The 14,423-nt window shown below is 39.8% G+C and overlaps 1 protein-coding gene across 1 annotated transcript in view; it reads right to left on the reverse strand.

Moving 5' to 3' along the window:
- TNFSF11 (tumor necrosis factor (ligand) superfamily, member 11) overlaps positions 1-8,694 on the reverse strand; it is a 46,266-nt gene extending 37,572 nt beyond the window's left edge. The window contains exons 1-2 of the mRNA XM_011974633.1: positions 8,467-8,694; positions 4,607-4,749 (exon numbers count right to left, since the gene is read on the reverse strand). The gene's annotated coding sequence lies outside the window, so the exon portion shown is untranslated. The remainder of the gene's footprint in view (positions 1-4,606; positions 4,750-8,466) is intronic.
- Positions 8,695-14,423: the final 5,729 nt, after the last annotated feature.

The raw sequence follows: 14,423 nt of genomic DNA on the forward strand, positions 1-14,423 counted from the left end.
TCAAGACTCCTTTTCTATATCAGCTTCAAATGCTTACCCTTAACTGGAGTACTCCTCTCTCCAACTCCTACACCTGGAGGACTCTCCCACTTGTCTTTCCTTACTCAGCTCAAATGTTGCTTCTCTAGAAGTCTTTCTCAGGTCTCCTAACCCAGGTGGCTCCCTCTGTTTTATGCTCCCATGGCACCCTTAAATTCTCCTGTCATGTCACTCACGCATTTCTTCATTTTATTCTACAGACATGTCAGAGAGAACCCCTATATGCCAGCACTGGGCTGGATCCTAGAAACGTGGTGATCAAGATAGAACATGGGGCTTACACCCTAGTGGGGAAAAAAAAAAGATTCAACAAATCATCACACAAATCACTAACAAAACCGTGATTAGTACTTTGAAGGCAAAGTGCAAGTCCAATGAGAATCTTCTAATGATACTAGGGTCTTTAGACTGGAGATTAAAAATCTTAGATTTAACATTTAAATGTATACAATTAGGTCTTTAGACCCTAGTATCATTATAAGACTCTCACTGTACTTGGACTTTGCAAATACAATGCAAATGTGGGGAGTCAGAGAAAGCTCTTAGGCAAAGATAATGATTTGAACTACTCCCAGAGTAACCACCACCCAGAGAGAAAGTGGCCAGAAGCTATCCTAAGCTGAGAGTGATTGTATTATTAACATGTCTTCCCAACTGCATGTCTGTCTTATTTATCACAAATTCATTAATACATTTATTTTAACAATATATTAATCAATTCATTATCAAAATTATAAAATAGTTAATGTGAACAAAATAGTTAAATAAAATAGTTAAATGAAAGCCTTGTAAGCTAACAGGTATTAAGAGATGCCAAGACCCCAGAACATAATTGAAGATTCAAAGTTTATGTCAATACTCCACTATAAATAACACAATATTTAGATCAACATTTCTCAAACTCTATTTCCTAGTACCTTAGTGTATTAACATAGAATTCTTTTGGACTCATATGAAAATGGATTGGTTCATGTTATTGAAAACTAGGGCTAAGTCTAGCTTCAGGAATGGCTGGATACAAGTCTGAATTAAGTGCCTTTCCCTTGAGCCAGGGAATTAAGTTAACCCCATGTGAACCTCATGTCATGGACTGAGAGGAGGCAGAGATATTTGTCAAAGGAAAATTAAAGTGCAGCTATGAGAAGGATGAGGAATTGCCGCACTGCTGGGCAGGTACAGATACTAGCTGTTCATGATCAGTCATTTGCTAGGTCAGCAATTTTCAAACTTTTTACATTCTTCAAAATTATTGAGAACAACAAAGAGCTTTTATTTGTATCAGTTATATTTATAAATATTCGGTGTAATCAAAATCCAAGCAGAAAATTTTACCATATTAGCATGTTAACATAATGTTAATGTAATTTTATAACTGACTCATAATACTTTTATAAAATTATTTTATTTAAAAAAACAGATTTTCAAAAAATAGGGAGAAATGTGCCACTGTTTTACATTTTTTCACATCTCTGCTATTGGCCTGACAGAGTCACATTCAGTCCTGCACTCACTCTGCTACAATACTGCACATCATGCAGCCTCTAGAAAACTTCACTGTAGGAACGAAAATGAAAAAGGAAGTCATTCGTTATCATCATGACACACTTTTCACTTTGCTGAACTCCAGAGAGGATCCAGCTTCTAGAGGTCACCTAAATTCCTTGGTTCCTTCATCTCCAAACCTCATTACTCCAGTCTCTGACCTCTGATTCTGTCCTCACAACTTCTCTCTAACTCTAATGTCTCCCTCTTTTTTTTTTTTAATTTTTATTTTTTTGAGACAGAGTCTCGCTCTGTTGCCCAGGCCAGAGTGCAGTGGCAAGATCTCGGCTCACTGCAAGCTCCGCCTCTGGGGTTCACACCATTCTCCTGCCTCAGCCTCCCGAGTAGCTGGGATTACACGTGCCCGCCACCAGGCCCGCCTAATTTTTTGTATTTTTAGTAGAGACAAGGTTTCACTGCGTTAGCTAGGATGGTCTCCATCTCCTGACCTCATGATCCACCTGCCTCGGCCTCACAAAGTGCTCGGATTACAGGTGTGAGCCACCGCACCTGGTTAATATCTCCCTCTTATGATAAGAACCCTTGTGATTACATTGGGCCCTCCCAGACTATCTAGGATCATCTCTGCATCTCCAGATCCTTAACTTGATTACATATGCAAAGTCCATTTTGCGATGTAAGGTAACATATTCAGAGAGTCTGGGGCTTAGGATATGGATTCCTTGGTGGCGGAGGGCATTAATCAACCTACTGCAGTGTGGGAAAGCCATCCCACTTTTGCTGGCCCCTGGGTTCCTTACCATCCCTTGTTAATTTGCTTAACCCTGACCGCAACTCTTCAAATTAAAATCTTTTCAGTTAAATCCTTTGGATTTGCCACCTATTTCCTGCCAGGACCCTGTATAATATACTTGCTAAATCTGAAGCCAGTTACAACTAATTTATAAGTGTGGGTATTACAAAATATATATGCAGCCCCTCATGCTAATAACAATTTTTAAAATGTATATAATCATAAATAATAAGTATGTGAAAATATCTTACCCTGGAAATGGGGTCAGCCTGAGCAACTTTATGAAACTGGTGGGCTTTGTCTTTGGTACTTACCATCTGTCCTTTGATCACTCTTCTTCCTTTTCTCTCTGTTTCCGCCTCTTCTGATTTCAGGTCTGGGCTCATAGGCTGCCCACTGAAAACCCAGTGAAACCTCTCACATAGGACTGGCCTCCCTAATAATCTAATCCAGCTTACCCATTAACCTTTACAAGCAACTTGGTCTTATTACATTCCCTTCAGCTAACAAATTAACTAATAAGTGATAACAAATTAACATTGACTGTGTCCATGGACAATTGAATTAAAATTTTATATTGGCAGTCTTCTGGAAATATACTACCTTACCCTTGTTACCTTAAATCACACAATTTATAAATTTAGAAAGGTGAGTTTTATTTCCTAAGAATGGAATTACAACCTGCAGGCAGGAAGGGCAGCCTGTCACTGGAAAAAACCTAAAGCGAGCCCTTCAACAGAGGGAAGAGTAACACAGGAATTTAAGCTGAAGGGGTTGGCAAAGTATACATAGTCAACAGGACATAGGAAGAGCTATGAATATTCATGAAAGGGCGTGAGCATGCATGATAGGCAAACATACATGTTACCTGCATCCCAAGTTCCATTGGGATGGAGATTTAACATTTAAATGTATACAATTAGTTGAAGAAGGGACAGGAAGGCGCTCAAATGTGCATCCTTTTAACCAGCCAGAACCAGTCCATGGTTGGTGGTCTCTTATCAGGAGAAAATTACAGAAATCAGTCTCTTGTCCAATCAAAGCTGTCACTGTGGCTTGTGTAACAGGTGGGGGCTCAGTTATTCAGTGTCTGATGCTGGGGAGCTCTAACTGCTTCAACATCATTTATCTCAAAGCCAGTGTTGTTTAGCTGTTGAAGAAAGAGGGAGAAGAAACTCTGTGGGAATTAGAACACAGTTTATTCGTTAAGTGCAAAGTGTGCGACTTAACCCTTGCCTGGCATGGCCATAGGTCTTGTTTACAATTTGGTATCTTATTGCCATAAACAGTCTATTCTGTCACTCTTATGATCTCTGTTTTAACATTAATGCTGTCAGCTGTTGTGTCTAAACAGCAAAAGGAAGGGAATATAATGAGGCGTCTGACCTACCATCCCATCATGGTCGGGAACTCAGGTGGGTCTTTTTATTATTATTATTTTAAGGTTTCTCTGAGGTCCCCTTGGCCAAACAGGGCCTATTCGGTTGGTTGGAGGCTTAGGATTTTATTTTTAGCTCTCACCCCTAAAGGAGTGCATTTTTAATGGTAAATTATCAGACATCACGGAAAACTGTATGGGAGGTGAGAGAGGAAAAAAATCTTGGTCATGTAGAAAGGAAGTAAACCTGTCCATAACTGTTTATCTCTTCTATGCACAATGCTAGAAATATTTAGAGTAATTTTATCTCTTACTTACTAGAAAGCAACTCTGTATGATAGGTTTTTAATTCATTAATATTATCTCAGACTTATTCCTAAAATAAAATTAATCTAAAGTATTACAGCTTTTAAATAAACTTTTGGGAAATATAAAAATTAATTAGAAAGATTGTCGCTGTTTCTGAAAACATAATTAAATAATATCAAAGGGCCTTATTGTATTCATTTCCTAAATGTTTCCAGAATCTGTCTGAGTTTTCCTCAGAAAATAATTTTTTAATAATTTCTTCTTTGAAACCCTTATTTTTACCATATTAGGTCTTTCATAATACATTGTTTAACGTGCTGTTTCATTTTACTTATGTATTTATTTATTTATTTTTGAGATGGAGTCTTTTCTGTCACCCAGGCTGGAGTGCAGTGGCGTGATCTCGGCTCACTGCAACATCTGCCTCCTGGTTTCAAGCAATTCTCCTGCCTCAGCCACCTGAGTAGCTGGGATTACAGGCGTGTACCACCATGCCCGGCTAATTTTTGTATTTTTAGTAGAGATGGAGTTTCGCTCTGTTGCCCAGGCTGGTCTTGAACTCCTTACCTCAAGTATCTGTTTACCTCGGCCTCACGAAGTGCTGAGATTCCAGGCATGAGCCTCCGCGCCTGGCCTTTGTTTATGTTTTCATCCTGAGTATGTTCCTTCATTTGATCTAGATCTATGTTCAATTTTTCAGCAGTTTCTGTCCTATTACTAAGGTGATCTGTTGGATTTTAAAGTCCAAAATTAAATTTTATTTCAAGAAATCCTTTTTTTCTCTTCAATTGGTCTTTCACAATAGCTTCTTGTACCTCCTCAATAATTCTCCTTACAATCATTTATAAATTCACCTGTTTCTTTACCAAACCTTCTCGGTCAACAAGCTGCTGAGTTTATTTGATTCAAGTCCCTCTTTCAAGCTCCCGAGACCCTTTGGGTGATACCTGACCTTTCTTTTCCTACCAATGTCCAATGGTGTCGGTCCCCATTGCTTCTGGTATGTCAGATTATTAGAAGGGTCTTAGGCAATGGTAGACATCCATGAAGTGAGGGGTAAGGAAGGTGCTTCCTCACCAGGATGGCAGCTTAAAAAGGACTGGGGCTCTCTCAGGGCTGGAAATTTCAAGTAGATTCCATATGTCTCTCGGGATGCATAGGGATCACCTGGCCAAGTGATTATAGTCTCTCAATAAGCTATGGGATTGATTCTCTTTTCAGACTTCCCCAAATCTACTAATACTTAGGTCTGCTCATTGTTGTAAATAATTTTGTCCAGAAGTTGGCCTGTGCTCTTCTGTTCCTATACTGTCTCCTTAGGTCCTAAAGCCTCAGATAGACTTCGCATCCCCACATACTGTCTGTGTTATTGAGATGGGAGTGGGAGGGTGTCAAGGAATAAGCCTATGCTGCCCTATTCCCAGAGTGCTTGTTCCCTTCTTCTTGTCTGTAAATGAGCCTCTCATCATTTCCTGCCTAAGTACTAAAATGGCTTCCCTTTCATCCTTCCAGCAGTCTCCTCTCACTTAAACCCATCTTCCAGATTGATCTATTTTTCATGAACAACTGTATGTATAACTTCCCCTCTTGAAACCACTCAGCAGCCTACCAACACTTAAGATAAAGTCCAGGCTCTTTACAAACTCTTCCTTAATTTTTTTCCCATCTCTGTCTTTAGCCTTAACATTCATCACTGCCTTGCACTTAAATTTCTAGTTTTAAAACATAAAGAATAACTTGTAGTTTTCTTGTATGTCATACTATTCATTTCAAACCTCTATTTCTCTGTTCATGCTAATAATTTAGTCATTCAACAAACATGTACTGCATACCAACTATGAGGCTGGTACTCTGGTAGGCATGAGATATAATGCTGAATAAAATAGATAATTGTCATGCCTACAAAGCTCGCACTCTAAGGCAAATGTTGTAGAAACATTGAAAGAATAGAACCTAATAGATGCAAAGAGAAAATAAAGCATATTATTTCCTCCCTTCAGTGAGAGTTTAGTTTAAAACCATTCAGTAAACTGCTTTATTTATTACATGGAAGATCTCAGCAGACCGTGGCATTACCATAACAGTAACAACTAGACAAAGCCACCCAGATACACTACAGAAAAAATATATATATTTTCTTTAGTATGTGTGTGTGTGTGTATATATATATATTTATATATATATTTTTAAAGTTATCAATGAGCTGATAATGCAAAAAAAAAAAAAATTCTAAAGGGACAGAATTTCACGTGAACATTCTTTTCTAGGTAAGAAAGATTAACAGTCCCTTTCCTCCCTGGGAACATATGTCAAGCATAAACACAGATAGGTGTAGTGTTGAGTTTGCTGTAGGCAGGCAGATTTTACTGGAGCTAATGTAACAGATTAAAATCTACAAATGCCCAACTATTTTCTCCAATTACTGGTCTTCTTCTCCTACAGACTTTTTGTTGAGTACCGGGCAAAGTGGCTGGGGAACTGGGCTGGGAAGGTAGAGAGAGATCTTCCAGTGTATGAGAGAAACTTGCCAGAAAAAGAGTACAAAATAAGAACACAAAAAAAATATCCTTCAAGATATTTGAAACAACAGTTGCACTGAAACTACTTAAAGCTACAACCCAGCTCAGTTTCTGATTGGATTGAAGTCCTCACCTTAGCTGCAAAATAATATCTATATTAGTTCTTTTATATACAATGCTTGGTATACAATTTTCAAAATCACGACATGACAAGAAGCTGAAATGCATGGTTCATAATGAAGAGGGAAAACATATCCAATTGAAAACAGACCAACAGATGACCCAAATATTGGAAATAGTAGGCAATATATATATAGTTGTTTTTGAAACGAAGTTTCGCTCTTGTTGCTTAGGTTGAAGTGCAATGGTGCCATCTCGGCTTACCACAACCTTCACGTTCCGAGTTCAAGCAATTCTCCTGCCTCAGCCTCCCGAGTAGGTGGGATTGTAGGCATGTGCCACCATGCCCGGCTATTTTGTATTTTTAGTAGAGACGAGGTTTCTCCATTATTGGTCAGGCTGGTCTTGAACTCCTGACCTTAGGTGGTCAGCCTGCCTCGGCCACCCAAAGTGCTGGGATTACAGGTGTGAGCCACTGCACCCAGCCTACAATAATTTTTAATAATTCTTATACATACAGTGAAGAAAACAGAGGCAAAGGTAAACAAAATGGATGAAGAGATAGAGAATTGCAACAAAGAAATGGTATGTTTTTAAAAATAAGCATGTGGATATTCTAGAACAAAAAAATAAAATATCTAAAATTAAGAATTAACTAGACTCAATAACAGACTGGATAACAAAAAAAAAATTAGGGAATTCAAAGCCAATTCAATAGAAAACTTCTAAAACAGAGGAAAAATAATTAGAAAGTTAAACAGAAGAAAACATGAGAAATACGTAGGACATTATGAAATGATCTAACATATGTGTAACTGGAGTTCCAGAAGGTCAGGAAAAAAATGCAACAGAAGGAACATAGAAGTATATTGTGGTGAGAACTTTCCAAACTGATTAAAGACATTAACTCATTGACTTAAAATGTCAGAAAATCACAAAGTGGGTATGTACAAAGAAATCTACACCTAGCTACACCATAATCAAACTGCTAAAACCCAAAGACAAAGAAAAAAAACTTAAAACTAACAAGTAGTCCATATTTTTTCCCTCTGGCTGGAAATCTCAGGTAGGTTTCATAATTTCTTTGTTCTTTTTTTTTTTTTTTGAGATGGAGTTTTTGCTCTGTTGCCTAGGCTGGAGTGCAATGGCACGATCTCAGCTCACGACGATCTCAGCTCACTGCAACCTCTGCTTCCTGGGTTCAAGCTTCAGTCACCCAAGTAGCTGGTCTGACACGTGTCCACCACCACACCCGGCTAATTTTTGTATTTGTATTTTTAGTAGAGACAAGGTTTTACTGTGTTGGCAAGGCTGGTCTCGAACTCTTGACCTAAAGTAATCCACCCATCTCAGTCTCCTGAAGTGCTGGTGAGCCACCACATCCAGCCTAATTTCTTTGTTCTTACTTAAATAATAAAAAGTCCTCTGGTCACTTTTAGTCCTGAGAACACACTCATTTCAAAAATTAAAAGAAGAGGTCCAAGTTAATAATAAAAGCTTTGATTCAATTTCAAGTCAAATCTTCTTCCCTCCCTCAATTCAGAACTTTCAGTCTGGAAACTTTACTATGGGAAGGGGAGCCTGCTGTGGGTGGGATGGAGCTGGAGGGGTCTTATTTGACTAGTAAAGTTATAAGCTGGGTTGGTGCTCTCTGAGCTTGGTAAAATGTTCAGAGTGAATTCTTTCATTCATGGGACTCTTTCGTGTTTTCTTAACGATTTTCCCACTGGAAACATCTGACTGAAACTCCCTCTCCCTAGCTGACTGTTTACAATTCTCTCCTCAATTTCTGCAACTAATAGTACCTCTCATTCCTTTTTTCTGGCTACAGCCTGCTTCTGGCTAGAAACCTTCTTGGATGGGGTCCCTTTAAAAATGATCCTCAGACTATCCCCTTCCTGGTTGCCCACGTCATATCCCTGGTACACATTCTGCCTTGTTGTCAGCGAAAACACAGTTTGTTTTCACTGGGTGCAGCTTGGTCTTAGCTCTGCCACCAGAGAGGCAGCCTCAGCCACACCATTTGCTTTCAGTCTTCTTAGATGTGAGACAAATCCCAGGCTCTTTGTTACCTGAAACTTCACAACAAATATCAACCTCTCCAACTGCTTGTCTCAAAGCCCCTCTCACAGATTCTCTAAACAAACTATGGCTTGATTACTTCAACCTCAATTATGTATATCCTTAACTTGGTTTCCAGATTCCTTCTCTACAAGTATCTTTCTTGGAAATATGGGAGTTTTTGCCACCTAGGATTTGGTTTCCATTTTAACATGCTGATCCACAAGCAAACAGGCGCTCACCATAAAGTGTAATTAGTAAGTAAAATGTGTCCTGGGAGCACATGAGAGAAGTTCTTAACCTAGACTTGGGAGTCCAGAAAAGACTTTTTGGAGGAAGCCATATTTAAGATGAGGCTTGTGGGATGAGTCAGTTATCCAAGCAAAGTGGGAAGACACACATATAAAAGCCAAGAAGCAAAACAGGATGTATTCAAGGAACTGAAAGAAGTTTCGTGTAGCTTGATCAGAGTGGAAGGAAGAATAGTGAAAAATGAGACTAGAAAACAAGCAGGGATTGAGTCACAAAGCTTTTGTCACTCACAATAAAAATTTGAATTTTATTCGGGAGCAATGGAGAGTCATTGAAAGTTTTTTTTCGCAGGAGAGTGACATGTCTGTTGTGTAATTTAGAATGTGCTTTGACTGCAATGTGGAGAATAGGTTTGTGGGAGGGTGGTAGAAAGAGACGGGCAGAGCAAGTCTGGACTCAGAGAGCCGGTCACTAGACCACGGGCCACATCCAGGCCAGGACTGAGCATGGTGGTGGCAGAAGGGGTGGAGAGAGGCAATGGGTCTCAGAGGCACTTAGGAGTGGAGTCCTCCCAAGTGGAGTCCATCGAGTTTGGTGACTGACTGACCATGGCAAGGTGAGGAAGAGGAAGGAGTCGAAGATGCCACACAGGTTTCTGTCTTTGGCAACTGAATTGGTGCCACTTGCTGAAATGAAACTGTCTGGAGGAAGAGCAGGTTAGCCAAGCTCCACTTCACACAGTATCTGAGATGCTGGTGAGGCCTTTCCTGCTTCTGTTTGTTTCATTGACAACCCTCTTCAACCTTCAAACCTCAGCCCAGAGGATATCTCCTTCCTGCTGTTCCCAAATTCCCAGAATTTTCTAAGAGACCTTCCTCTCTTGCTCCTCACTCACCTTTATTTTTTATTTGTTTTATTTTACCTTTTTGAGACATTACCCAGGCTGGAATGCAGTGGTACAATCTTGGCTCACTTCAACATCCACCTCCCAGGCTCAAGCAATTCTTGTGCCTCAGCCTCACGAGTAGCTGAGACTACAGGCGTGTGCCACCATGCCTGGCTAATTTTTGTATTTTTAGTAGAGACGGAGTTTCAGCATGTTGGCCAGGCTGGTCTTGAACTCCTGGCCTCAAGCAATCTGCCCAACTTGACCTCCCAAATTGCTGGAATTATAGATGTGAGTCACTGCGTCCGGCCTATCATTCACCTTATCCTATCACTTTCCTCATTACAGTGACTTTAACTATATGAGTGTCTTCTCTAGTAGATTATAAAAGCCTTGAAGATACAGAATCTGTATTATTCATCATTTGTACTCTCATCACCTAGCAAAATGCCTGCACGTAGTAGGCTCTTTATTAGTGTTGTTGAATACAGTGGATCCTCCTGAATCTGAAAATATCGAAGCAGTAATACAGATGCAAACATGGATACGGTAAGATGTTTCTGAACAAACACATATCAGACATACCCACTGGGGCAGACATCATCACAACAATACACATGTATCACATGCAAATAAGGTACTGCCAGCCTTCTAGGAAAGGCAGAAGAAAAAGAGTAAAAACTGAGATATCCAGATGGAGCTTCGTTAAGAAGGATTGAATGCCTGGACCAATGTCATATCAGCTCTGTCTGAGTGGAGATCTTACGTATCTCTCTGTTATAACAAGCTCCCTCTCATGAAACTGTACACAGGTTTTACCAAAGTCACCCCCTGCAAAATAAGAGAATAGAAATAAGTGATTGTCTTACACATGAATGTATTTATGCTCCATTACAGAATGAAAGCTTTAGAAATCTATCCTAAACCAAAGTGGCTAAAAAGAGGGACTCTGAGCCCACATGTCCTGTGATTCATTCCAGGATCTGCCACTTACTGGCTGGTTGATATTTCTGTGCCTTAGTTTCATCATTTGAAAGACAAAACACTCAATGGGAGTGGTTACAGGGTCCCACTGCTGGTACACTTAAGTGGTGCAATGGTCTGATTCAGTACTTATGGGGTTAAGTATAATATGAATCAATCTATACCAGATCCTTAGAACAGTGCTTAATATATGCATGTTGTTGTTCTCACCATTCTTCTTTTTACTAGTATGATTTTGTTGTTGTTGTTACAATGACTACTACACAGCATCATTATTCAGCCTGTCAGATTTCCATCAACATCAGTCAGCCCCGTAAGTAGGAGGAAAGGCACCGAGGAAAAGCACTGTCACAAAGTCCGTGCACTTTCCTTAGTGGCAGCATAATGAATCTTGAGTAATCATTCTGACTCTTATCTTTGAAAATAAATCCAGTGTATATGCAAAGAGAGAAAAATCGAAGCACAGGCTAGACATCCCCTATAGTAAAGGACAGCCACTGGCTGTTAGAAATGATAGGTGAAAGCTGGGGAGGAGCCAGAAGAATCCCACAGGAAACAAGAAGCACACAATAGGACAGCTGCAGGCTCGCCCAGCAGGGGCCCCTCAGCAGGGCGATGGTCCCATTCAGGCCCATGGTGCCGACCATGGCAAGACCTTGAGGAAAAGTTGGAGTACATCAGCATACCCTGTTTACTCAAGTAGAGGCATTCTATGAAAATACGGTCGGGCGTGGTAGCTCATGCCTGTAATCCCAGCACTTTGAGAGGCCGAGGTAGGTGGATCACTTGAGGTCAGGAGTTTGAGACCAGCCTTGCTAACATGGTGAAATCCTGTCTGTATTAAAAATACAAAAAGTGGCCCAGTGTGGTGGTATATGCCTGTAATCCCAGCTACTCAGGAGGCTGAGGCAGGAGAATCACATGAACCCAGGAGGCAGAGGTTGCAGTGAGCCGAGATGTGCCACTGCAGTCTAGCCTGGGTGACAGAGCAAGACACCGTTTCAAAAAAAAAAAAAAAAAAAAAAAAAAAAAAAAAAAAAAAAAAAAAAAAAAAAAAAGAAAGAAAGAAAGGAAAAGAAAAGAAAAAAAAGCAAGATAATATTTAAGTATTTCTACTGTGATTGGTTATAATTCTCTCAAGATGTGTGTTATAAAAGGTAAGATTAATCTTTTATCTAGAACATTTACTTATTTTTCGATTGTAAATTTTTTTTGAGAAAAAAATTATTGAGAAATACATAAGATCCTTGTTCATAGTAAGTCATCTGTTAGCATGTTAATATGCCTAAACTCTTTTATGTTATTATTATTAATATACTTAAGGACACCACAGGACAAGTGGGCAGACTGCATAACCTCATTTTATTTTGGACATTTACACCTACATTTGACATTTACCCTTTCTATACACAATGTTTATGGAAATTGTATGACTCATCTCTAAAGGCATTTATAAGAATATAAAATTTCTTAATATTTTCAAAGAAAAATTAGCATTTCTAAGAACCATGTACTGAATTATACTAACCATCTTGGACTACAAAAGTTCAGATAAAATCTACTGCCTTTGAAGGTAAATGTCTATTGTTGGAATTTACAAGCCCAACATGGACAGAGGCTTGGTGGGGAAGTTGTAGAGTGGATTAATCATTGGGTGGGTAGCTAATCTCAGTAATCTTTAAGGTTATTTCCAGTCCTGACATATAAACTAGCAGTCTTAACTGGCCCTTCCAGGTGTCATAAACTGCAGTTTGCAAAATGTTTTGAAATAAAAAATATTCTACATGAGTCCATATTTATTGTTCATTATCTGTATTCACTAGAACATTCTGCAATGATGAGAATGTTCTCTATCTGTACTGTCCAATATGGCAGCCATTAGCCATGTGTGGCTATGGACACCTGAAATGTGGCTGCCACAATGGAGAGCACAGATCTATATCCACTTTTTAGAATCTCTTATTTACTTTTGCTTATGAGTATTTTCCATTTAAAGCATTATATTTCAAATAAGTGCCTGGCTCAGAGTAACTCTCAGTGAATATTATACAACTTTTTTTAATTCCTTGAATCTTTGGATTCAAAGTCAAACATTTAATTCACTCAATCTTATAGGCTGCTTTTAAATATAGTAGCAGTTTCTTATTTCATTCTCATTGTGTCAGAAGTCCAAGGATAATAAAAGTTCAAGAACTTCATGAACCAGCTCAGCACATGAACTCAGAGATTAGTCAACAACTTAAACAAACAAGGCTGGCCAGCTGGTCTCTGCTCTATTTTACCACAGTCTGGGGCAGAAAAAGGCATTTAGGAAAGGACTCAAGAGTGTTTCCCTCTCCTCATCACCCATTCCCCTCCCCCAATCCATCAGTTTAACCTGCACAACTTTTGACTGATGATAAAGGAGATGGCAGTTGGCCCTAGGGACCCCACCAGTCACACCAAAACTGTGCCCCATGGAACCTGGGGCTTGTAAGGCCCCATCCCAGTGAGACACAGCATGGCTCCCTGTGTCCCAGATCTTCCTATTAGTCTGGCTGGGCCTCCTCACCTTAGACCTCCAGTCACAGATGACTACAACTGCATGGCTTCTCACTTTTCTGTTATTTAATGTCCAAGGAGGGCAGTTTGGCAACACCAAGAAGAGTTTAGACAAATAAACATGATCAGGACACACCACAATGAATGGGCTCCACCACATAGCCAGACTACCCAGCTTCATGGTTTCAGACTGTTTGGATTCACCATAGAATTTTGCTTTTTCTGCAATTGCTCCATTTAGAAGGACAGCAGGTCCAACTAGGCTGGCATTGAGTCCATGGTTCATTCAGTACTTGCTGTAAGAGCGAAGTCTTGCATGCAATGTTTGCTGGCTGAGTTTTACCACTGCTGTCCTACTGGTGAAAAGGATTGAAGACCTCAGACCTATAGGCACTAAAGATTAGGAGATACTCCTACGTCAGAGTTTACAATAGTCTGAAATAAATGGGCTTTGTCAATGGGCTGAATTTTGCACCTCTTCCCCTTAGCCCCCACAAAAAAAACCCTCCTGTGTTGAAGTCCTAGCCCTCAGTACCCCAGAATGTGACATATTTGGAGACAGGGCCATTAGAGAGGTATTTAAGTTAAAATGAGGTAATTAGGTTGGGATCTAATCTGATGACTGTCCTGATACAAAGAGAAAATCTGAATACAGCCACATACAGAGGGAAGACAGTGTGAAGACACAGGGAAATGACAGCCATTCACAAGTCAAGAGGAGCCCCTGGAACAGATCATTCCCCAATGGCTTTAAGGATAAGCCAACTCTGTCAATACCTTGACTTTAGACTTGTGGTCTCCAAGACTGTGAGAACATAAGTTTCTGTTGTTTAAGCCACCCGGTCCCTGGGACTTTGTTACAGCAGCCCTAGCAAACAAATACAGACTTTTTCTCATTCCATCTCCGTGAAGCCACAGACTTCTTACTAGGGATAGGACCTCTTTGCTTGGGATCCTCTTTTACTGTCTTGAATAAAGAGCCAGGAGGAACACAGGGAACTTCTCTGACCTAGGTTGGAGCTATTTTTCCTTCCTGGA

The sequence above is a fragment of the Mandrillus leucophaeus genome, unplaced genomic scaffold (assembly GCF_000951045.1).
Source record: "Mandrillus leucophaeus isolate KB7577 unplaced genomic scaffold, Mleu.le_1.0 Scaffold147, whole genome shotgun sequence".
In the NCBI taxonomy this organism is placed as follows: domain Eukaryota; kingdom Metazoa; phylum Chordata; class Mammalia; order Primates; family Cercopithecidae; genus Mandrillus; species Mandrillus leucophaeus.